Source organism: Sipha flava, unplaced genomic scaffold (assembly GCF_003268045.1).
Source record: "Sipha flava isolate LNK unplaced genomic scaffold, YSA_version1 213_pilon_pilon, whole genome shotgun sequence".
Taxonomy (NCBI): Eukaryota; Metazoa; Arthropoda; class Insecta; order Hemiptera; family Aphididae; genus Sipha; species Sipha flava.
Window position 1 is genome coordinate 536,966 of NW_020272828.1, and position 25,457 is coordinate 562,422.

Below are 25,457 nucleotides of genomic sequence, written 5' to 3' on the forward strand. Positions count from 1 at the left end.
TGTTCACGATTCCTTAGATACCGCGACGCTCTCAAACTGGATTTGATAAAACGAGGGACTGTATAAACTATATATGCTCGTAGCAAATTAGTAATTGCAAATGGTTCGTACATTTTAATTAATTTTACGGCTGAAGATCTTTTACCTTATTGAAAAACTAATACATCGTTTGAAAAGAAGAATTATATACATTTTCAAACGTATGACATTTCAAGATCGTATATCGAATACTTGTTTCTAGGATGAAGTTATTTTCCTCATATACTTGTATATAGTAGTGGAAATTGCGAAGACTTTCAACGTAATCAATTAAATTATATAAAGAAGAGCTGTATAGGTCTTATGTTATAATCAATATTATTAATTCCAAAATATAACAAACAATATTTCACATTGAAAAATGAAAAATAACGTTGATGAATATTGTCGATAAAAAATATATATTCTCTTTTGTTAGGTTGATTGAAAATTAATTTTCTCTAAATGAGTGTAAATTAATTTATAAAAGTTTGATCTTAAACTTTAGTATAATAAATTATAATGATCTCTACAAAGATAATTAGTATTTATTTATTACTAACTATTTAGTTTTCGTAATTTATTAAGATATTTTAAATACAAATACGTTTTGCATCACATATAAATTAATTAATAAATGGAAATTAAATTAAAAATTAAGATTCGGTAAATAAAAATGGCATTAATTCAAATAATAATAATTATTTAAAGTCATTAACTGTAGTGAACATTTGTGTTGTTTTAAATAGGGAAAACATCATCATATTAAAATGTAATACAGTACTATACTAAAACATTATTGCAAGCATCACTTTAGCAGTGCCCATTTAAAAATATACTTTGTTAATGTTAGTTGGAAAAATAATGCCCATATTTATATTATTATGTAATCTACTAATGGGATTTAAATTGAAATTTCAGCAAATTTGTTAATAATGTAATATTAATAAATATTTATTCAATTTCTAACTTAACAGAAAATAAATACATAGTAATTTCTGTTCTTTTATACATCAAATTATTTGAAAAATATGTAATCTTAAACTGAGGGTTGAATATTGATTTTAGTCATTGAATCTCCGATGAGGTTAGCATGGTTATTTCCGATAAAAATGTCGTTAGCGTAATAAAGGCCGGGGTATTAATTTTAGAATGAATATTGCTTTACAGTTGAAACATAGACATTAAAAAGAAAGAGATTCATCAAAATTTCCTGGTATCCCATATGTCGAGCAGGAATTTTTTTTTTCAAGTATAAGTGACGTAGAGTTATTGGAAATTTTGCGGTCCGTCGAATTGATAAAATATCCGAGGCCGAGTTAATTTAATCTGACGTGAGGAAGACCTACCACCTCTTTTCATTTGTGGATTTTTTTAACAATATCAACATGCAAATATTGACAAGTTCGACCGTTTGGATATTTAAAGAAGAAACATATGTAATTTAGAAATACATAACACGTATGTACGCACAATAAAAATTCTATAATAATATCGCAAAGATAAATCAATTCGATATCGGCAGACGGGAAATGTTAAATTAATTAAAACGATGGCAATGTAGGAAAGTTGCTTTAATTTAACGGAACATTAAATGTTTTTTTTTTATTTTTAACTATGTGAACAAAGTTTTTACTAATAAAAAATAATAATAATAATACAAAATAACGTACAGAATTCAGTTTTTGTGAACAAATGTCTTTAGAAGTAATCGATTGCGGATGGGAGTTTTGTTACAAGAATGGTGTATACCATAACTATGAATCGAGATCGCAAGACATCAAGCGTGGAAATAAGTCGTCTGAAATATGAAAGTTTTATTTTACTCACATGTAACTGTGTACTATACTTAATATATATCGTGTAGTGTTGTATATTTCGTATATACCTTTGTGGAATGCAGGGGCGGATCTAGAAGAAGTCGATGGCCGCCCCCGTTCTTCAAAAGTGAAAAAAAAACTTTAATTAGTATTTGAGGTATTTTTTTCAATATTTTAGAGGTACCGGTAACGGTTTAAAATATATTTGAAATGAATGGAATATAAAAATAATTAAAATTATTGAAATATATTTTAATATATTCCATATAAATAAACCATAGAATAAACCGGGGGCGTGACTTTTGCATTTTAAAAAAATAGACCCCCTCTCTCCGTTATATTGGGTCTGGATCCGCCCCCTGACCGGATGCAGTAACGCGTAAATACCGCAAACCTCTATACGTATATATGTACAAAGTTTTACTGCGTATATATGCGAACGTAGAACAAATAACAAAAAACGTACACGTTTATTATGACGTATACGATGGTGAGGGCGAGACAGGGGATGTTTGATCTCACGTACATTGTTCATGTTGTATTTGTATTTTATACGCGTTTGCGTTGTGGACCGGAAGGTATTTGTCGAATTGAAATATTGACAGCGTCACGCAGAGCAAACCGACGGGAAACGAAAACAGAAAGAAAAATAACGGAGAGAGAAAGAGAGAGTGAGAGAGAGAGAGAGAGGAGAGATAGAGGTGGTAGCATTATTCGTGAGTATTATATTTCTCTGAAACGCAATAGTAATAATACTCTGGTTACTATTATTATATTATGAGAAAGTAAACGCTCAAGCCAATGGTCACGGCCTTAGCCGTTGTTGATGTTATAAAAAATTGAAACGCTTTTGTTTGTCCGAAGTCTGACCAAACCGATTTGTATTTCTATAGTAAATAATTGAGCGCGCGAAAACTGTTGAGTATTAGTATACATACTCTTGTACACAAAACCAGATCGATATGACGTGATAATAGAGGTAAGAAACTGCGCATTATTGGCCGCCGTACTCGGATTACTTGGCAAAAACCAGAAATGATGTAAGTTTTCAAGGGGTCGGGAATCGAAATTTTACGAATACGAATATGTAATACGTACATGCACACATTCAACAAACGGTATACCCCTTTGCGCGAGTGCGGCTTCGCACCTGAATACTTATACACACGAGCGCGGTTTATGATTCTTAGCACATCTACAGTTCGACGTATCGCACACTTCCACGGTATTGATGCTGATAAGCATCGGCCAGTAAATAATAATAATGGTTCAATGACGGTGAAACAACCCTCTACATGACAATGCGCTCTGGAGGGACTAATGAAACCCTCTCTTGTACGGCAAACATTTTCAAACACTCGTCAAAAGAAAACTCCCTGTGGTGGACATCCTTTTACGTACGAATATTTGATGCGAGGTGGGGTAGGTACACTAGGTTTTATTTCATTGGACTGAGTATCGTCTTCGTCGTATTGTACTTAACTCGAACGAATAAAATAAAAACAAACGCATTCAGTGCGCCGTAAAAACGTAAATGTACAGATGCGAAAGAAAAAACAAAAAATAAAAATATATAGAAGGAAAATTCAAAACTGCTGAACAGACTAGCCGGAAGATGCCATAAGTAAATATCACGTTCCGGGAACATACATATGTAAGTACACGTTTTCATATACTAAACATAACGTATAATCATATAAAGTATAGAAAGTATATATGTATTTTATGCACGACGAATGGATAAGGAATAAATTCAAACCGGCCGCTAAAATTTTCGAGAACAAGTCGAAAGGACTATTTATAGTCTTCCCGTCACTATAGTATATATATACATGCGTATAGTGTTCTCTTCTTTAGGGTAAAACTTATTCGAGAGAAGAGTAAAAAAGAAAATAGCAGCCAGCCATCTCCTTTCCCCACGAGCTGCATTTCCATTGTCATCCGACTCATATAATATATATAGACTTGCACAATAAAAGCTAACACTGCGGCGTTTACTGAGCACTATAATATATATACACATTTATTGTAAAAATCGGTCGATGTTATTTATTTATTCGCTATAATATATTCTCCAAATATCAATGTTACGTCTGAGAAATCGAAAAAGCTGCCGAGCGGACTCCGACGACAATAAATGTTATAATTTATAACCTGCAATGGCTGGAACCCGTATGAAGACTATACGTGCGTATTGGAGACATTTCAGAGTGATAAAACTATACTAGCTCAAAAGTGATAAAAAACAAAACAAAATGTGACTCAATATTGGATTTTATAGGGGTTTTTTTCTTACACCAGTTTCGGTTGCTTTAAACCGGAAGAGACTGCAGTATATGGTTGGTCTTGCATATCTGTTAAGAAAAATCACGATTGATGGGTCAAAACAGCATTAAAAAATGTAAGCTTTACCGGAACTCGAGGGAATATTCAATATTCATAAATCACATATTTCTCACAGCACATCGCAGTCAACCCCCTTTTCCCCCACCGAAATATATTCAACGATGGATAGAATATACACAAACATATTATATACGCATAAGTATAAAGTTTCTTCACCTTCAGAAAACCTCTCGACCCCTACACAGGTTTCATTCAACCCGACCTCGAGTACAGTCTCAGCTAGTCGTTGTATAAAACACGAAAACGATCACGCAAACTCACACGCACAATACGCGTGGAGGGAATGTAAAGGTTAGGGGTACGTGATGGGCGGCCGAAAATGAAAACGTGCGATTGAAAGAGCGAACGCATTTCCGCGAGCGTTCAATTTCTATTATATCTACACTACGTGGCGATCCCTCCGCACTACCGGAGGCGTTGCATTGTTTCGAACTACAATAATAAACAGTATATATTTTCATGAGCGACACCGACAATAACGGGCGGTTAACTCAACGGTAATATACTGCTTTAGGTTCAACTGCAGCAGAGTGATTTAGATGAAAACTGTCATTGATCGCGGTAGAAAGCAAAATTATATAACGTATATATTCGATGGTTCTCAACGTGAGCGATATCACCTCTAGGGCGGCAGTAAAAAGTAGCTGAAGGACTGTAACCTTATTTTCAGCATTAAGGTGTTGGTGAGAATTTATATTATATTTAAAATAAAAGAAAAAAAATTCTGAAATTCAGGTACTATTTGCTGAATGAACAGCGTGCTATGTCTAATTTGTAATTGTCGTGGAGGATGGTTTGGTACCATATCAAATTAAACATTTATATTATGTTTATTATTAGGAGACTGTTGAAAATATTTTGCTTCTTACAGGGGCGACAGCTTTAAAAATATTGAGAACTTCGGTACGAAGTGATGCACGAGCGGTATTTTATTTTTCAGCCGAGACTGTTGAAAAATTGACCTCCACATTCAATGTTAGCAACGAGTAGAGTTAGAATTCCGTCTATAATATTGACCCGAATGTACTACCGTATAGAAACTTTGAAAAACTTATTTCATCAAAACCTTAATAAATACTGCAGACATAACAGGTAACGGATTGGGGACTATAAGTACGAGTATATAGTATGGTATACAATACAATACGCCGTTGATTTCTTCTATTCGAACGCGGATTATATAATAAAACCCTTGAACCTTAGCATCGCTGAAAATATACAAAGTGCTCGTTAAACATGTACTTGAGTATTTTCAGATATTTTTTTTTTTTCATTGACTAGAAAAAAATACCCAGAATTACAGCGACGTAGTATTAACTCAATTTTCTCCTACGTGAAATCATGTTTCTTTGTACGCTATGGAGAGCAACTGGTCTGTTTTCTCTAAATACCGAAAAAAGTCGTAGTTGAGAGCAAGTGGTCAACACTCTACAAGGTTACTAGGATCGCCCTAGTCAAACACTTGTGCCACCAGCCACATGCTTCAAAATGTTCATTCGAGGTATGTATGCAAGGGCGGATCAAGCATTTATTTCCGGTCGGAGCACTTTATAGGAGAATTGATGTAAAATAGCTTGTAATAGGTTTATATAGGGGTCTTAGACGTCCCCCTCCCCGAAAAAAAAACATTATATTGTGTTAAAACTGTTAACATTTATTTTTACAGTCTAAGTTTACTTAATTTTTAATATTATTTTTTTTCAACAGAGGTGGCACTTGATCCGCCCGTGTATGAATGCATACCTAAGCACGCGAGTATTTATTACCGCGGCACTTAGACGTTTGAACCGTGTCCATTCGTAATGCGGCGCGAGAAGATAAATCCGTCATCCTACCACCCGCTGTCCGTGCAGAAAGCGAGTAAACGACCCTTTCCGACACCCACAACGAATACAGTGCTATACGGTTGTGCCGCTATCGGTGTTCGCAGTCGCACGCATAACATCAACAACAACAACAACAACAACAACAACAACAATAAAATGTTCACGCACATAGCGACGGAGACGACAGCGGATATGGTGCTGACAGCTTCCGCCCCGATTCGTGTCATACGCTCGCGGGACGGTTAGTGCTACACACGCACAAGTACGCGACAAGTTAACAACAATGACATCGATGCCGTTGCGCACCATGCGGCGTTGGCCGGTTGTCGCAAACGTTTCGCGATGATAGGCCGTGCAGACACGCAGCACCGGAACTCGTCGCTTATCGGGTTCCGTGCTACGGCTCGTGCGATCGTTACACAAACACTATACGTCGGTTGACAAGCACGGTCGGTCTTCGTGTAACGTAGCAACAGCACATACATCGTTGCATATCATATATAGTTTAACACAGTGGTGCCCAACACGCGGCCCGCGGGCCACATGTGGCCCTCGAAAGTAATCAACGTGGCCCGTTACAACTTTTTTAAAATGAACATAATATAAAACACATTTTAAAAATAACTATAAAATATATTTTTTTTTTTTTTTTTTTAATGTAATAATTTGATTTCCGATAATAGAAATTTCACAATATAAGCCGTATGCTCGAAAGAGCGTATTGATCAAATAAAAGATTTTTTTAAATATAGTACATGTACTAAATGTACATGGTATACTCACTATGAGTGATAAAATAACATTATTAGATTAATATTGATATTATTCGTACTTTTATATTTGGTGGCCCGCTCTAAGATAATTGTTTACCAAAGTGGCCCGCCGAGGAAAAAAGGTTGGACATCACTGATTTACTAAGTTGCATTTACTAAGTTACTCAGTTGCATAGGTCGTAACGTTTGTATTAGATTTGGAGCTCACGACATATATATGTTTAGAAATACATCGTGAAATGTACGGAGAACAATTACTTTTCGAGATTATCACATATTATTATTATTATTATTATTTTTTTGTAGAATTTTTTTCGGCCGAAAACAAAGACGAATAAAAAAGATTATTACAGATTTAGATTTTTTAAATTATCGTCTGTTTATAGTGATTACGTCTTGTCTACTAATTTGACATTGTACAAGAAAGAAGTATGTCACGCTCTTTAAGAATAAAAAAACGATTTCTCTTTAAATTTCATGATATGGATCTAAAAACTCTACATCGTACATAAACGTCGCAATTGGCGTTATGTGACATGAACCGATATCATCGGATGTATAGTGATATAATATTAAATGTATACAACGCACGGTGCCACGTACGTGTTTCATTTGTCACGTGCATTTATCGCGGAGCGTTACTCACCCAAGCGGGGGACTTGGGCGTAAGCTAACGTTTTTCCCCCTTCATCGTATCGTGTGAATAACGATGGAGACTCCATCAACTTGCGCAATGGGATTTTCGCGAAAATCACTTCAGAGAACACCGTATGTTGCGAATGTATTCTAAATTTGTAATTGTATTTATTTACTTGAGTTTAACAACCCAAAGGGTTGCAATAGTATAACAAATGATATACAAATTTAAACCTAATAACATAGGTACAAAAAAAAAAAAAATTAAAATAATAAAGCACAAAAGGATAGTTTACTAGTTTAAGAATTTGTGATTGAAATATTTTTTAATATAACAAGAGTCATAACAGAAATCAAAATAAAGTATGTGTATGTCATTACAAAATTTCAAAAGACGGTAACTCCGGACTATTTGCAATTCAGTTACTAGAATACTGAAGAACTAGAAAGGGAGGATTGTTTCTATAATTGAAAGCTGATGGTCTAAAACTACTTTTTTGTTCATTCAGTGCATATCAATAGCCCAAATATTATAAATAAAAGCTGCATCATTAGATAATCGTCTAAAAGTTAGTGGTTCTAGACAAAATTCATTAGCAGTAAAATTCAAACTCTCATCAGACTTTCCTAGCTTAAAATGGTTATAACTTAATATTATAATATTATAATGATTGCATATTACTGCGATTTGAGCAAAACTTTATCGTACTATCGATCTGTGCCGTGCTTAATTACCTATAAAACTTACTAATATTACTCTAGTAACGAAATTCACATATGTTTAGTTATAACTTACTTCAACCAAGATAAATAAAATAAGATTACAAATATAATGTAATTCTATTATATTTTTTAAGAATTTTAAACGTTATTTAATATTGTAATGGAAAAATACTTCTAGAAAAAAAAAGGAAAATATAACCCGTAAATTCTCTACTGCTACCGATATTGAACTGTGATATTTCAAGTGGAGAAGAGTTTCCCCTCCTTCACCTAAAGAAAAAGTAACAGAGATGGATGGTTATCGCGAAAGATCATTTCGAGTAATTGCCGCTATTTACATACATGTCATTTCCGTCATTATAACATTATAATTTATTATAATTACTATCACAGACTGGACGCTTAACACTCACGTCGTCAACGCTTCTTTGATTTTCGACTACACACACGCTGCAGTCTCAAGTGTAGTTATTTTTAATAGTGTGAAACGAACATTCCGCGCAGGATCACGTGGTCTGTTACTCAAGAGATAGACATTCTGCATTTTTATTTCAATGTGTGGAACACGAATATCTAACTTGAAACTTCTCGATTTTGATGAATTTAGATAAATTAAAGTTATATGTATTTTGAAGTCATTGTTATTCATTCATTAAATCGGTTTAAAAATAACACTAGTTTTCAGATTATATTTGATCACTACTCGTAGAACACGTTTTAACTTTTTTTATAACTAGACGTTCCATAAATTATATAATTCTAGAGTTATACGAACAAATACGAGTATAACTCAAACTGAAAAGCGAAAGTATCCATACTATAATAAAACAATAAACGGGTTACCGAATAAAAACCCAAATAAACTTAGAAATATATTTATAAATTAAATATAATACTACATAAACACTTTATTTCAATATTAAAATGATAACCTATTTTTTAATTATTAACTCTTGAAAAGATGTTTTTTATTACAGTTTAAATAAAAAATTAAAAAAATAGATGATAATATTTACCAAACCGAAGTCCACACTACTCTGATAAAATTTAAAAAAATATATTTTAGTTTTAAATAATAGGTTCAACACTCCTGTTAAATTCTACACACCTAAGATTATATGATAAATCTGAGAAAACATTAAAATTAAGAGATTAAAAAGAATAAAAAAAAATACTCCACCTTTTTTTAACTATACTATTTACCATTAGGTTTTAGATTTCTGATTATAGAATTTAAAATTTAGAAATTAAAATAGATGCTAGAAAGAATTCCCCTTTATTTTTAAATAGTATACTACGTAACCAATGACCATTCATTCTGTGCGTGTATTCTATCGTTATGTCCATAGAAAGATATGTATATTATATATAGCATGATTTGCTGAAATCCGTTGGTCTTAAGTTTACATTTCTATACTATATGGTCTTTACAATTGACATTTGACATGACAATGACCTGCACTGTATATATGCTATATGTATTTAATCGATCTAAACCAAATGTGATATAAATGAGAATATTTTTTCTATCAGAATTTCCTTCGAGCAGACAAAGAGTTCACATAAAAAATGTATTATTATTTATTTTAGAAATATACATGGACCTACTCTACATTCAATATTCTTTTATGAATATTTACGTGGTACAATATACCGACATTTTATCAATAACTAACTATATCAGAGAAAAACAAATATTTATCTTCGTACATAAAACATGAAATTGAAAATTTTTCGCTTCTACGTATGTATGTTGAATGTAGTATTCTGTATTATATTATATGTTAAATGTATACATAAAAAAAAGAATTAAACATATTTTCAGCTTTTCAAAGTTGAATTTATAACTTTTAATAACTATGATTTTGTTCGAACTTAACGTCACAGATTTTATTATAATATTATATTACTTGCGGTATCTAGAAATAAAAATCAAATTTTCCTAATTTCTAATTTCCGAAGTTGTAATATTCAATTAAAACGTTCTGAGTTTCCACATATAATGTGAGATGCTCTTTAAGCGATTTATGAACAAAATTACTGAAAGTTACTACCCATTACAGTTATAGAACTAATACGTAATGCATTTGTCTAAATGTCATAGCGCTTATATATGTATAAACATTATTCTGTAGTGAGATTGTTCCAAAGCATACACAGACCTATTCACTTGCGCCATTATAGTGATCTAAATTAAATACATGAATGTAATTAGAAAATTATTCATGAATATGTAAATACCTATTAATGTATATATGTACCTGTGCGTCTATAAGGCAATTATCATACAATTTCCATTTTGTACAATACCATTTAAATTATGATATTAAATCAAATAAATGTTTAAAATTGAAACTATTTGTTATATTTTAATAATATAATTATGGAAGTCAAACATCATAGTATACTTTAGACGAAAATTTCAAACGTGCAACATGTGTACATGACAAATACGCGAAAGAGGAATTTTAAACTCCCTAATGTCTTTGATTTTAGCAATATTAAATGATAAAATTAATAAAACTTATTATTTCGATAAAGACGTATTTTAACAAAGTGACTGCAGGATCTCATTTATTCAATTAACTTAATCAAAGGCAAACATATATTTCGATAATAATAATTAATTATAAATTAATTATACAATAACAGTATTTGTGTTCCCTATATTAAATTATTTATTATATAGAAAATATTTCAACAGTTAAATCACGTGTTTTACAGCCTTTAAATAACTGCCACGGTAACCAAGACCTAAAAGGAAAAAAAACGTTTTTGTACATTGTATTAAAAATTCTCTTAAAATCAATTCGAAACATCTATTTTGCTTTTTTTTCTCCGTTCATGAACTCCATGAAATATATGAAAATGACACATAATATAACATAATATCAATAGTTAAATACCTATTACAATTTCTATAAATATGTGGAGAAATGTCATGTTATAGATTCCGCAGACAACAAATTTAACAATCTCTCTCATGTAAACTACAAACATTTAAATAATTAATAATTTATTTACATAACATAAAACATTAACAAACAGTATTATGAATACCAATAATTACTATCAACAAATAAAATGCCACCATTCATACATTCAGAAAACTACTTCTATGAAAAGCAACGTAAAAGCTTCGTAAAAAACTTCTAAAAATCAATACGATGGAGCATAATTTCCATAAGCATAAAAATACTTTACCAATAATCTGTAACTGCATTTTGCTAACGCTTAAAAAAGTCGACTAAATATAACTGGACAATAAATACATTAGGAAATGTTTGATTATTTATTCTTAACTCGATAAAATAATAATAAGCGTAGTACTTATATAATATACATATTATATTATATACACAAGTATAAATATGTGATGTTTTCAAATCTAGGATCAATACTCTAAAATAAATCCAACGGAGGATAAATATTGAATATTCTCGTATAATATTTACCTACGTTACTCAGTAATTCTATTATTTCCTAACAATACCTCAGTGTAGGTACATATCGATTCGAGTCATTTATTCCTTTAAAGTTAAAATAATATTTCTTCCATAAATTTAGATATAATTTAATCAATTTGAATCAATAATCATTCAATTCGATTAATCCAAAATGCCTTATATTCCATAAACTAATGGTGCTAAATTATGAAATATAATCAAAAGAAGCAACATCAGCATTCCATAATAATATAATCCCTTTGATCGATACATTTTTGACTTTAATTTGCCCTATTCAAACGTTACAACAATTTTACAAAAGTTACATACTTTTTATTAAGACCTTAAAGTTCAAATAACATATAAGTATTATACCTTCTTTGATTGCTATGGTAACACGTAATAGTATTTCATTAGGTAAAGAAAATAATTTAAAATAATTTAGGGGCACAAAACAGCGATTATATTATAATAGGTAATCCTGAAAAGAATCTATAATTATACTAACTGCAAAAATCTTTAATCACATACGTATAAAATTGTAAAAACGGAAAAAAAAACCAATAATTCGAGTTTTAATACTCGAACGACGTGGATGTTTATCAATACATACGAAAAATGTATAAGTTTTTTGATTTCATAATTACGTTCAAGTTGGTTTTTTTTTATTATTATTCTTTTATCGGTTCTATTTAATGCGTATACGAAATCGATGTAGAACACGAAACTCTCATTACCGGTCGACAGAGAATTAATAACAAAATAATAATAATAATAATAAACACTTGTAGTTTTCACAACGCAAACTGCGCAAATTACTGCGCAGTCCACGATAATCGTAAAATGTACGCACGCACAAGTATGCACACAATACAGTTTCGTGATGCATACGGTTCAGCAATAATAATACCTAACACCCAGGAGCAATAACGAAATCGCCAGCGCCGCTAGTACCTATAGGCATGCACACGCACGCACAGTACAAGGGACGACGTATGAAAATGTGATATTATTACTTGAACACGCATGAATACGCCATACGCATTGTCATTAACATTGAAAAGGCGTACGCGAATAAATGTACTCAGGAATTGGTATATACATATATACATATATATATATATATATGTATAATACATGTATAGAGGTAAGTTTAAAATATGAAAAAGGGAAATAAGTCATAACTATAAAGTTGTACCGTAAACACACGACAATGGACGGTTTCTTCGACATGTCACACAAACCGTGTTTTTATTAATCGTGATCGTTATTGTATACTCGTATATAATATTATGTAGGGCATTCTTCTGTTTCCCGAACGCGTCTTGAACGATGCGTGTACCCTAAATTTTTCAACGAAAAAATAAAATGAAAAAAAACCTCGGCAAAATTTCAACGACAACGTTCGATACGTCATGTTCAATATAATACAAGTCGCGTGTGCCGCTAAAAATAAATATTTCGTCACTTATTCGCGGACCGTCGGGCGTACGTGAGGTCTTTTTGAACGGCTGCGATGACGTTACGTTCCGTCGGTGTGACGTATATTGATGTTATATAAAATCGGTTTTATTCATAACGTTTTGCTGGAGCGCCGCACGAAAACGCGTGTCGCACGTCACAATAACGTACCTACGGGCGGACGCGAAGCAGCTGCGTGCGGTTTACACGCGCGTAGATGTATACATCACATCGGCTGCGCACCGTTAGGCCGGGTTCGCATTGGCGAGCGACGAGCGATGAGCGACTAGGAATTTCCTAAAATATATTTAACGCGTGGTTCCAAATGTGAAGCGTTTGTATTGTCGGCGACAGCGACCGGCGATTCTCGAGCGACGCGATTAATATTAATCATGTTTCATATTTGGTCGTAATTTCAGAGCGACGTGTACTTCATTTTCAAACGTGGAACAGTTTAAACTAATTTTATTCATTTAAATTTATTACAATTATTAAAATAAATCATGAGTCAGTATAATATATTTACTTCTGAGCGAAGAGAAACGTTAATTACCAAAGTTCAATTAAAACCGATTTTCAAAAAAAAAAAAAAAAAAACAACAGTAGACAGACATATTGGCAAACGAGAAATTAATTTTGTTCGATAAAATGTTTTACATAACGTCGCTTTAGCGAATCGCTACCAGATATGTAAATGCTTTTAGTCGCTCATCGCCAATCGCTCTTCGCTGTCGCCCCCGTCGCTCGCCAATGTGAACTCGGCCTTAGACGACACGGTCGTAGTTGCGTACACGCTCAACGCGCTTACACTTTCGTGTTCCTCGTATACGTACACGCACATCGTGTACGCAATACAAGTGACTTCTGAACCGGGATCGGGAGGACGTGCACGCGATTGTAATTGTTTCACCATCGACTGCTGTACACCGATGACGGTGGCGAGTTTCGTGCGCGCGCAACCGAACTTGACACATTTAATCATAATTCAATAAGTCCGACCCGACGTCAAGTTCATCGCCACCGTCGAAATTAAATTACGCGCACGTCCGCGTCGATCGTCTCGTATCCGAAAGTCCATAAAACATGTGTTTATACGTACGTAAATATAGGACATCACGTATTCGTATAATACCCTAGTCATTCACTGTCTCGTGAAAATTACATCATGGTATAGTCATCGTTACTCGATCCTATACGGTCGTCGTTCATCAGGTTTTGACCAGGACGTGGTGGACCGCAGTCGTAGTATATTCTTCTAACACTGTTGTTCGCTTTCAATACTTTTCCGTAAAAATCGACCGCGATCAAATTATTTTGTATGTATAATGTACGACTGTGGTACGATTCGAGTTGTAGGACTGCACGTTTCTGCATACTGCGCTACTACGAGAGACTCAGAAGCGCGAAAGTTAACGCGTCCCACGCGACATCTCATCATTATTCGTAGAGCGCGAGGTCATCACAAGAAAACTTGTTCTCGAGAGCTGTTATTTTATATAATATTGGGTTGAATCCACGATCCCTTCCGTATATAAACCGTATAAACGGGTTTTGCAACCAAAATTAACGCACGCGTGTTTATAGCTGGTGCACATATTTTTTGGAGTTTTTTAATTTTTTAATTTCTTTGTTGCATGAATATATAGATATATATGGATTTTGGTATTTAAGAGCAAAACCATTTGCTTCACATAGTAGTCCACTCGAACTGTACAGTTCGGTAATACTGCGGCCGAAAATAGGAATTAAGAAAAAAAATCTGTTCGTCTTCTACATGTATATACACGTATACAGCGTGTATTGCGTAATATATGTACCTGCTGTAAATATTAATTCATACTTGGCGTTTCAACGATGTCGGCGAACGGCCATATAATTACAAATTATGCGGTTATTCGGCAGACGGTGGCGTGCACGACATGGGTCTCTGCGTATACCCATGCACGTAAGATAAGCGATATTATCATCTCCTACGGGTGCCTAAATTATGATTGTAGATCATCGCCGAGTACAGATCAATTGTTTTGATCAATTACACAACGGCAATAGGTTTAATTAAAAATAATAATTATACTAATAATGCGCGTGTCGGATTATATCCCGTCAGGGATTAGAATAACGAAAAAAAAACGGTCGATCGCAATGTACGAGCGCTTTAATTAAAATAAAATAGTCTCCACGCAAACGTGTCCCACATTATAATACATACAAAATTATCCAGTCAAATACTTAGACAGGGCGGCCACCACGTACGATTTTAATTTCCACCATTCATTTGTATTTATTGTAAAAGCCATTTCGTTTTCTGAATAAATTAACAAATTAAGGGTAATAAATTGTGTATATATGTGAGCAGATTAGTTGTGCAAATATTATTGTTTTTAGCGTTCATAGCACACTGATTCCTCGACAGTTACGTTTATTAAAAATAAATACGCGAAAGTTGCAATTGTTAGAGAGCACCTGCACGTATAAAATGTAGTAGATATATGGTATATGTATTGTAATTTATATCAATACATATTGGTTGTACACGGTTTTAGTAAAAATTGTATATTACATTGAGAATAAAATGAATAAAAAAAAAAACCAGGATCTAATAGTAATTTTTTTCGGCACGCACAACTTTGGTTAGGTTTGTTTCGTAGATCTACAGTCCCGATTATAAACTTTAATCAACATTTAAATTTCACATGTATACGTATACGTGTAATATAATAGTGAACTCATAGGGAAACGAACACCGTTTTTCGTTTTGCAGTTCACGCAATCCGAACTGAACACAATTTCGACGCAATATAAATTCGTAGTAGAAACTCATATTATAATATTGTACATTACATTATACCATTATACGGTATTATTATATTACATCGTATTATAGCATTCGAGCCAGTCAGTAGTTTTGAAATTCATTAAAATATTATGGCGTACAGGGTTTACAATTCCCCGGAGCAGTGTTTTTTTTATGTAAATTTCAACATTTAGGTATTATTATAGGCGATGAAACTAAACTATATAACGGTTAAACATTAAAAGATAGTAGTGTATTAGTCTTTTATACATAAAATAAATAGCTGCTTAAAACATTATACAATTCATACAAATGTATATTTATTATATATTCTTATAAGTGAAATCGCATATATTTATCGAAAAAAGTTCTGATTGATAAATTTTATTTAAAAATTACATGTATAATCGAATGACTTTTATATCCTATACGCGAACAAAAATTAATTAGTAATGAATATTAAAATGTTTATTTAGAAGTTTTATAATATAAATAATTATTATGTGTTATTGTCACAAAAAATAATATAAATATAGGTACAAATAAAAAATGAGTCCAATCAATCAAAATCGTTATTATTTCGTATTATTTTAAATATATATTACATATTTATTTCTACAGGTTTTGTTTTTGTAAAAATGTTTAGTCAGTAGTATTAAGGTTACTTTGATAAGTAAAGCACATTAAATATATAAGATATAAATTTGTTTTCCCTTGGATCCTTTTTCCAATGTAATTGAAAAAAAAAATCCCTCAAATCAATCTTCCGGAAACAACTGAAATGTGATCCTGTCGGTAGAGTGACTTATTATTTTCAATACGATCCCGTTATTTTTTTAATTTATTATTTATTTCAATTATTTTATCTTCTCAGTATTTTATAGGCTATACGTATATGGATTAGTATAAGGCCTGAGTGGAAAATGTGACATTTTTGGTTTGATTAAAAAACTTTATGTACGCAGTGAATCTTAAACTTTCGACATGCAAGCCTAGCAAAGTCGTATAATGCGCGATAAAAGATGGTACAAGAAAGTAAAGGTGTCGTTCGCAAATAGTTTATATATAAATAGTAGCTTCGTTTGAGACACGGATAAAGGAAGGGAAGACGGTATCGCAGTGAAAAGGAGTAGCCCGACACTGGGCAAATAGAGTTTCAGGATGAAAAAGGCGAGAACGACAAGAGCGTTTGTTTTTGTAACGCCTTAAAGAGAAATACCGTTTGATTGTGTTTGCGTTTAAAATCTCTTAGCAAACACGATGTACACTAACCATATATATACTGTGTCATGTGTCGAGGGTTTCGAATAAATTCATTGCCGTAGCTATCCACATTGAAAAAAAAAAAAACACAAGCATTAGGATTTTATTGATCTGTAGCGTAATTTTTAATTAATAAAAGAATTCAGAAATAAATAGAATTCTATTTTCCGTAATACATACACAGTAGATTCTCGTTATGTCAAATATCTAGGGGAACAGGAAAAAGTTTGAAACATCAAGTTTTATTCAATTTTTTTAAAAAAATTGAAAAAATTAGTAAATAATTTAAATACTTGAAATACTAATACTACATACATATCAATGAATGACAATATTTAATAAACAATTTTTTTTTTTTAAAATCTGTATGGTAGGTATGTTTTTATTTCGGCACTGACTAAACCATTTTAATAGATAAACATTTATCGATGGCCAAATAAGAAGTCATCTTCACTTTCTTCATATTTCCACAGTTGAACAACAACGTTTCATCTTTCTGTTTAATAATTTACGATAATGCATTTGGTGGAATATTGAATTAATTGACGATTTCATTTTTTTTACTCTTATCTTTTCTAACTAACTGTAGCTTATTCTCCATTTCACTTATATTGACGACATTATGTGCAAACTACTATAAATATTGACTTCAAACGCGCGAAACCACAATCACTGAACCGAATATACCTACTGAACAATTTTCTGTTCTTACCGTAATAAAAATATTATTAGTGTATTCGGGGTAACGACAAATAGATTAATTTTATATCAAGTTATCGAGAGTAAATTCTATTGAGTGTAATGGTATTTTCAAGAGGATTGCAGTGTAGTTGGAAATAACGAAAAATTCAACATAGCGACGTTCGCAATAAAAAGGTTTTACTGTATAATACACATAATATATTATGTTTACATATACGAATAAGTGGTGGCGAAAAGCTATTTTCAATTATTCCTAGTATACTCATATGAAAATGATCGGATTAGCAAATTATTGTATTTTAATATATAAAAATTATCGTAAATTGAAAATATATAAAAATTTAAATGATTAGCAACAGATTACGTTGATGTACGTGGTTTAAAGAAATGTTCTATATAGAGGTGTATAAGAAAATAGCAATTGATTTCTACATTAAGTTTATAACTCTGCTATAATAAAAGAATAAACTCAAAAACGTTGAATAAATAATTTATTGTGTGTGGTATATTATATATGGGTGTGTGTGTCATGAGATTACTGTTTCATCATCCAACCAACCAGTGTATTAAATTACTCACACGCCAAGACATTTTATTCTTGTTCAAATACTTCGGTCACGTCGCATCGTTTTGGTTGAGCAAGATATTAAAATATGCAACGTCCGCATTTCATCAAATGTAACCAAGTCAAATATTAATGGTCAATGGTACCCAAGACATTTTTACAAATGCCATGGGTATTAATCTTGCACCCTCTTATAACCTCTAAAAAATTAACATTCCTATATAAATTACCATATTCGGTCAATGTGTTTAAAACAATGGCGGAATATGTTAACTAATGGATTATAATATTAACTGTACAATAAACATGCGTACACTATTAAGGTGAGGACCCGCTGTATGAGACGCCGATACCTACGGTAGGTAGCCAATACATGTACATAAAAGAGAAAAACGAGCTACGAAAACGGTTCATAATAACAGACACAGCGGTGTGAAAAAATAATAAAAGCTACACGGTACATGGTATGCGCGCGTACGCGGTAAGCTTATAAATAATTAATAATTGCATTTATACAATATCACATATATATATATATATATATATGTATATATGTGTATATCACATATATATATATATGTGAGCTAAATAGAAATTCGTTAATTTTTCTTGTAATTAAGAACACGAAAGATGTATTGTGTTAAATTTTAAAGGTTTGCGCGTGGCGTATACATTGTACTGGCACGCGCATGAACGTGAAAGGCCGATGACGCCTTCGTTATTATTATTACACCAGACGAATAATAGTAATAATAATAATCGTTCGTGTATAGTCGCCGCTGCGTGAAAGGATTACGGTTAACGGTGAACAAAGGACTAATATGCGTACTCGTAACGATACGATCTTGTTTGCTGTCGAAAAACGCGTTCAAGGATCAACTAATTATTGCAGTGCGTGTGCACGTCATATCGTTATTGTACGAATAGAATTCCGTCGGATGAATAAGACGCGAGTTTGTTCCAAAATACTAATAATATTATGTTAGCACGTAGTCGTCGCGTAACAGTATCATATTTCGGTCACGAATATTGTGTACGGCGGACGTTTATTACGAACTGTACAGAGTAATACGAGCACGAAGACGTTTAGCGGTACGGTTTAAGCGTGCGTAAACCCGGTATACGCGATATGTGTTTACGTCTCGTACGTCGAACCAACGTACTACACTGTTGTACGCCGTCGAAACCGGAGAAACGTGACGAAAAACTTTCGTTCTCCGTACCTGCGTGCGACGTGCAAATCAAATATTTACACGCACGCACACACACACACACACACACACACGATTAGCGTAAATTTATACAATACGTATATTAGATGATACAGAGGTATAGATGCATTTATCGTTTGAATTACATATTAAAGATATTTCGTGCGCGACGATTTGTTAACGTTATGAATTACGATTTTCGAGTCTGACTCGCGGCGAACGTGACTGAAATTCGGTATGGCGCACTTGTGTCCGATCGATCGGGCGCGCGATGATGAACGAACGCACACTTTTGTCAAGTCCGATTGCACCTTGTTTACGGACCGACGGCGGGGCCGATACAATATCAACGTTTGCACACCGACACACGCACATTTATATATAACAAACTATACGTATCCTCTCGTGTTGAGTGACAGTCAAATACGCGTACAGCGCGAGTGTAACGTTTGCGGGCGCGTGCGCAATTGAACAAGCACGTTATATCATAGCGGCAGGCAGTGGAAAACAGATCGTGGAGTTGAAAAAATAAAACGTTTCGGTTGTTTGCGCAAGGCCCGAAAAACCGTTTTTGTTTCTTTTTTGGTCGAGGAAAAAAAATAAATTAAATTAAAATCTCTTCGAGGCCATAACACCGAGTCTCCTTAACTACCACTCCCCTTCCGCGAACACACAGCCACGCACTATTCGACTGAAACTACGCGCATTGGTAAACTTTTCCGCGAGAGCAGCAAATAATAATAAAAAAAAAAAAAAAAAAAAAAACGCAAGCACACATATAGCTCCGCGAATTTGCAAATATGACATTTGCGCAGCAAAGTTGGTTTAACCTATATCGTGTTTCAAAAAAAAAAAAAAAAAAAAAAAAACATCAAATTAACGGTTTACATGAAAATACGAAGATACAATGAATGATGTATTGCAATGCCTATACATTAGTTTGAATTCAATAACTGCGTAAAATAAATAAAATTGGACAAAGTAGTTACAATATAATCAATCGTTACAATACGATTATAATGAAACACGAAAGTTTTTACTATTACACGTCGAGTAGATCGAATCAATAGGACACGAGAACAGCATAACATGCATACGGCTTTTTATGCGATTGACAAGCGTACGTTAAACTTAACTATCTAACACGTACTGATATTTGAAAATATAAACAATATAATTTAATTTAAAATACAATCGATCATATTATTTTACTCATGATCCGACTACAAACCAAAAAGTATAATTTATTGTCATTGTTAATTCATTAATACACACAATGCAAAAAGTAAAAGTGATGACATAATAATGCTTAGAACTAGACGATAAAAGAACGTGATAGAAGAAAGTGCGCTCGTAAACATTTAATATAGTGACACCACATCACTTTACGAAACCGAACTTTCGTGTTTAATTAAAATACGTTTATGAGTATATGGTTTTAAAAATCTGGTGAAAAACAGTGGTACAAAATTAACGAAATGCGCTCATTGAAATGGCATTGCGTACGCGCTAGTTGTGGGAAGCACTCTCATTAACGCAGTTGGTATTTTTTTTTTAAATACTTTTTAAATTAAAAATAAGCTGTCACTTTAATACACCTGCGCGGTCGTGTTGACAACGGGAAATTAAAATGTTTTGTGGTAAATGTATATAGAGGCAAAAAGATGGCAGTCGATCATGCAATGTTTAAAAATACAAACGGTGAAAGTGATTTTCCTATTTTATAACCTACAAAATAAAAAAAAAAAAAAAACTATCAAGGCTATAACTTCTTCTTTTTTTGCTTCGGGCATCACAAGTTCTTTATTTTTAACTTTTTTTCAAACCGATTTTCTTGCACGTATTTAATGTACATCATATTTCGCGATATCAAAACCTTATCAATTATAAAATTACTTCTATAGGTACAGATATACTACATCAATACAAAGTGCATCATGATTTTTGTACGTATTTGGTTAAAACTTAGAAAATATACGAAAGTTCCTCCAAAAAAAGTTCTCATATAAATCTGCAGATAATAAATTGCACACAATAAATAACACCCACGCACAACGAAATAACCCCCATTAAACTTGCAACACATAAATATACATAGTATTTTTTCATATATAAGTCTAGAAGTCTGAATCCAGAGAATAGGTTTTTATTTTGCGGTCACGTTTTAACACCACTGGCACAGGATATGTTTAATTATATTATTTTGTATTATGTAAGGAACAATACCCGGATCATTTTGTTTTCGCATATTAAAGAGTTGTATACTTATTTAAATTCAAAATTATTTTACATAAAATAAAATGTGTGAAGAAAGAGAATAAAAATGTGTGTATGCATAAAAAGCAAAAAGAATTATAAAATAGGACAAGAAATTAATACATATGCATGAAGGATACATTATAATATTATATATTGATGATAAGATATCCTACATAAATCAACCGGATTTGCTTAAGATGAATAATAAATTATACAATTTACACATTAAGAGAGCTAATAACTAACAGACGCCTAACTGTGTAGTACAAAGAATATTAATATCGAAAAGTGTAGCATGAACTGATAAAAATATAACAATCTGTCAATAACGACATACAATTAATAATATTTCCCCGTTAATTGTCAGCGGAAAATACTCGAATAGTTTTAACAAATTATTTAATGAATTTTAGTGTTGATTCTATAGCTAAAAATAAAATATTGGTACCGCAACTTAATAAATTAATATTTCTCATATTGTACTACGTCAATGTCAAGTCCATTGAAGTGTTTAGGGTTAACAGTATCCAAAATACGTTATGAAATTCAAATAATTGTATGCTTCCGGGTTTTCTTTAATTTTAAAATGTTCACGAGATAAAATCAAGAATATTGATTATTTGTCACAATATATAAAACATCATAATATGAGCAAACTATAGACATTAAGTGTACATAATAAAATAATAAAAATGTATTCAAATTTTTCGACAAATATAATTAAAAATATTTCATTAGTCCATCACTTGAAATGCATGAGAAAGAAAAAACCAATATGACCGTAATCAGTTTAATAGTTAATTAATAATAATAATAATATAATTATTAAAATTAATAATAGTTAATAAACTACATTTTAGTCGATTACTTTTATTATTATTATAATTTATGAAATTTATTTAGCATAATAACTTACAAATAAGTTATATGAAATAAATAATAAATTATAGCTACAAATCAAAAACTGAAAATTCAGAAATTAAAATATAAAAATGCATTTCCTATCTCACCATATGTGTTGTCCATTCTTAGTAATTTTGAAGTTATTTCGACATAGGTAAATCAAGCTCTACTTAAATTCGCTTTAACAACTAACCTATAATGATTTATTAAAGCTTTCCATCATAACATATCATGACAACAATAATACAAAACTGCCTTATTAACTTATTACTAAAATTAACGAATTAAAATAGTAGTGATAAATAAATAGTATTGCCAAAAAGGCAATACAAGCCGAGTACTTTTTACATTTATGCTTAAGTACCTACAAAATTATTGCATGATAGAGTTTCCAAAAGGAAAAAACTGATTTTAACAAACGTTGTTAAGTACCTCAGTAAGTACAGTATTTAAAAAAAAAACAAAACAAAACATACACGGTTGTCAGAGGTTCTAATCTGTAATCGAATTTGTGATGCTTTAAGTAGACATGTTAGGTAATTGTGTAATGTTTAAGGGTTAGACGGATGACCGGATTTTTCCGTCAGGTTTTATCGCTTGATATGCCAACGGCCCGCCAGCGAAAATTGTCACTGTATGTTCGGTAGAATAGAATCTTATCGAAATAAAACGGAATAAAAATGTATTCATAATAGCGTTTACAAAATATAGAAATCTAAATGGATCATGGAAAATATTTTGTGGTTATTTGAACTAAAATGGAACATTTAAAATAAATGTTTAAAAATTCTATAATTACTTGTATATTATTAATAAAAACCCTGGGATGGTAATAGTATTTTTTTTAGTTTTTTTTTTTCGAAAACCAAAATGAAAACTATTAAAGTTTAATAACCTTGGACATAACATATACGTTTAATTTAATTAAACTATAAATAACATGAAGGATGAAACAATGTTTTCCTAAAGTAACAACATTGTAAAGTCTTTATTTCTAAGCTTCAAGCTTGTAAACAATATAAGCTTCCTCACTATGTTCAAAATTAAAAATGTACTCTCACACGGACGTAACAAACACAGAAAAAGGATGTGATATTTAACTACATTTCTGAATTTTAATTTTTTTTTTTCATTGTAACGATTGTTACATGGTTATTAGTTATATATCGAGCTACGGTAGAATATATTCAAAAGAACTAAAAATCTTCCCTGAATATCGTATATTTAACTGGTCATCCCTGACCACATTACAAAATTCACAATAATGTTATAGTAACATTTTTTACAGCAACAAAATATAGACTAATCATAAAAAGAAAATTTTACAGCGGAACGAGATCCGTATTATTATTATAGTATTTCTGTTGTAACCGATTCATACAAGTATATAAATAATAAAATCAATAATCCTATGTAATCTAATAGGTATGAAAATAAATCGATAAAAATTCACAACTTAAGCATTTATATATATATATATAAATGAAGTTATTAAAAATTTAAATAAACGGTTCTTGTATCACTATATATATAATATTAATTCGCAAAAATTATATTTTTTGGTGATTCATTTAACGCAGGGTGAAATAGAAGCATACTAAAGTATTATTATTATTCGGAATTCGTAGAACTTTGAATTCATCAAGTGTATCTTATTCATTTAATTGTTATGTGCTATAGAATAAAATAAACATTTATAATCAATTGAAAGTGAAAATTAAAACGAAACATTATGCCATGGTGCCTATTTATTATAAGAGCATTTAAAAAAAAAAAAATAAAACGCATCGCCTCAGTTATTAAACATGTTGACATGTAATTCATTTCGAATACAGTTAGCGAAAATAAAACCCAGTATATTACCTAAAAAAGTAGAGTATTGTATGTTAATGGATATTTTCTCCGAGTCTGTAGCACAGGCAGTATAAGTACGCAAGTATAACACGCAGTAATTAAATTTGTTTCTTTTTTGAAATATGTATCATTACAAATTGTAAAATATATTTCCGTACAGTTAAAATGAGATTTAAAAAAAAAAAAAACGCATTATAACGTCACATTATACTCTCGGCGATACAAGAGAAACCCTTCGTCTACGAAAGACTATAGAATTTAAAATGAACGTAAGAAAAAAAAAACGTCGTGCGCAGTTAGGTTTAAAAGTATAAAAAAAAAAAAAGAGAACTATTCATTCCGCAACGAAATGAATAAAAAACAAACGTTCAATCATTTAAACCCCCGTGGACCAAACGAACGAATACGTAATTTTTTTAACCCACCCGGTACCGCATCATAACACCCAACAGGGTAACGGGTAATGACAATAACAATAATACACACAAAACACGAGCACACGTTCGTACGTGTACGTTTCGTGCAGTGGGGTTACGACGTTTGTACGACTAAAACGCAGCGAATGCGCCGTGGAAACGTCGTAACGAGAAACCCTCGGACGGCGGAACGGACGTGATTCGCACGTACGGTTGTGTTGCACGCGAGGAGCGAACCAATCCGGTGCACGGGACACTCGCGGCGTTGCCCCTAGACACGCGTTACACGCGTCGGGAGCACCGTTCATTACGCGGCCGCCGCGGTCCGAAACGCTATAATGTTTATGATAACGAGTTGTCCGCCGCCGCCGGGACGGTCCG

The 25,457-nt window shown here is 32.1% G+C and overlaps 2 protein-coding genes across 4 annotated transcripts in view; both read right to left on the bottom strand.

The window, feature by feature from the left end:
• The window catches only part of LOC112682866 (neurocalcin homolog), a 91,432-nt gene that overhangs the window by 15,496 nt on the left and 50,479 nt on the right, over positions 1-25,457 (bottom strand). The gene's annotated exons all lie outside the window — the stretch shown is intronic.
• LOC112682865 (neuronal calcium sensor 2) overlaps positions 1-25,457 on the bottom strand; it is a 49,950-nt gene that overhangs the window by 13,204 nt on the left and 11,289 nt on the right. The window lies entirely within an intron of this gene.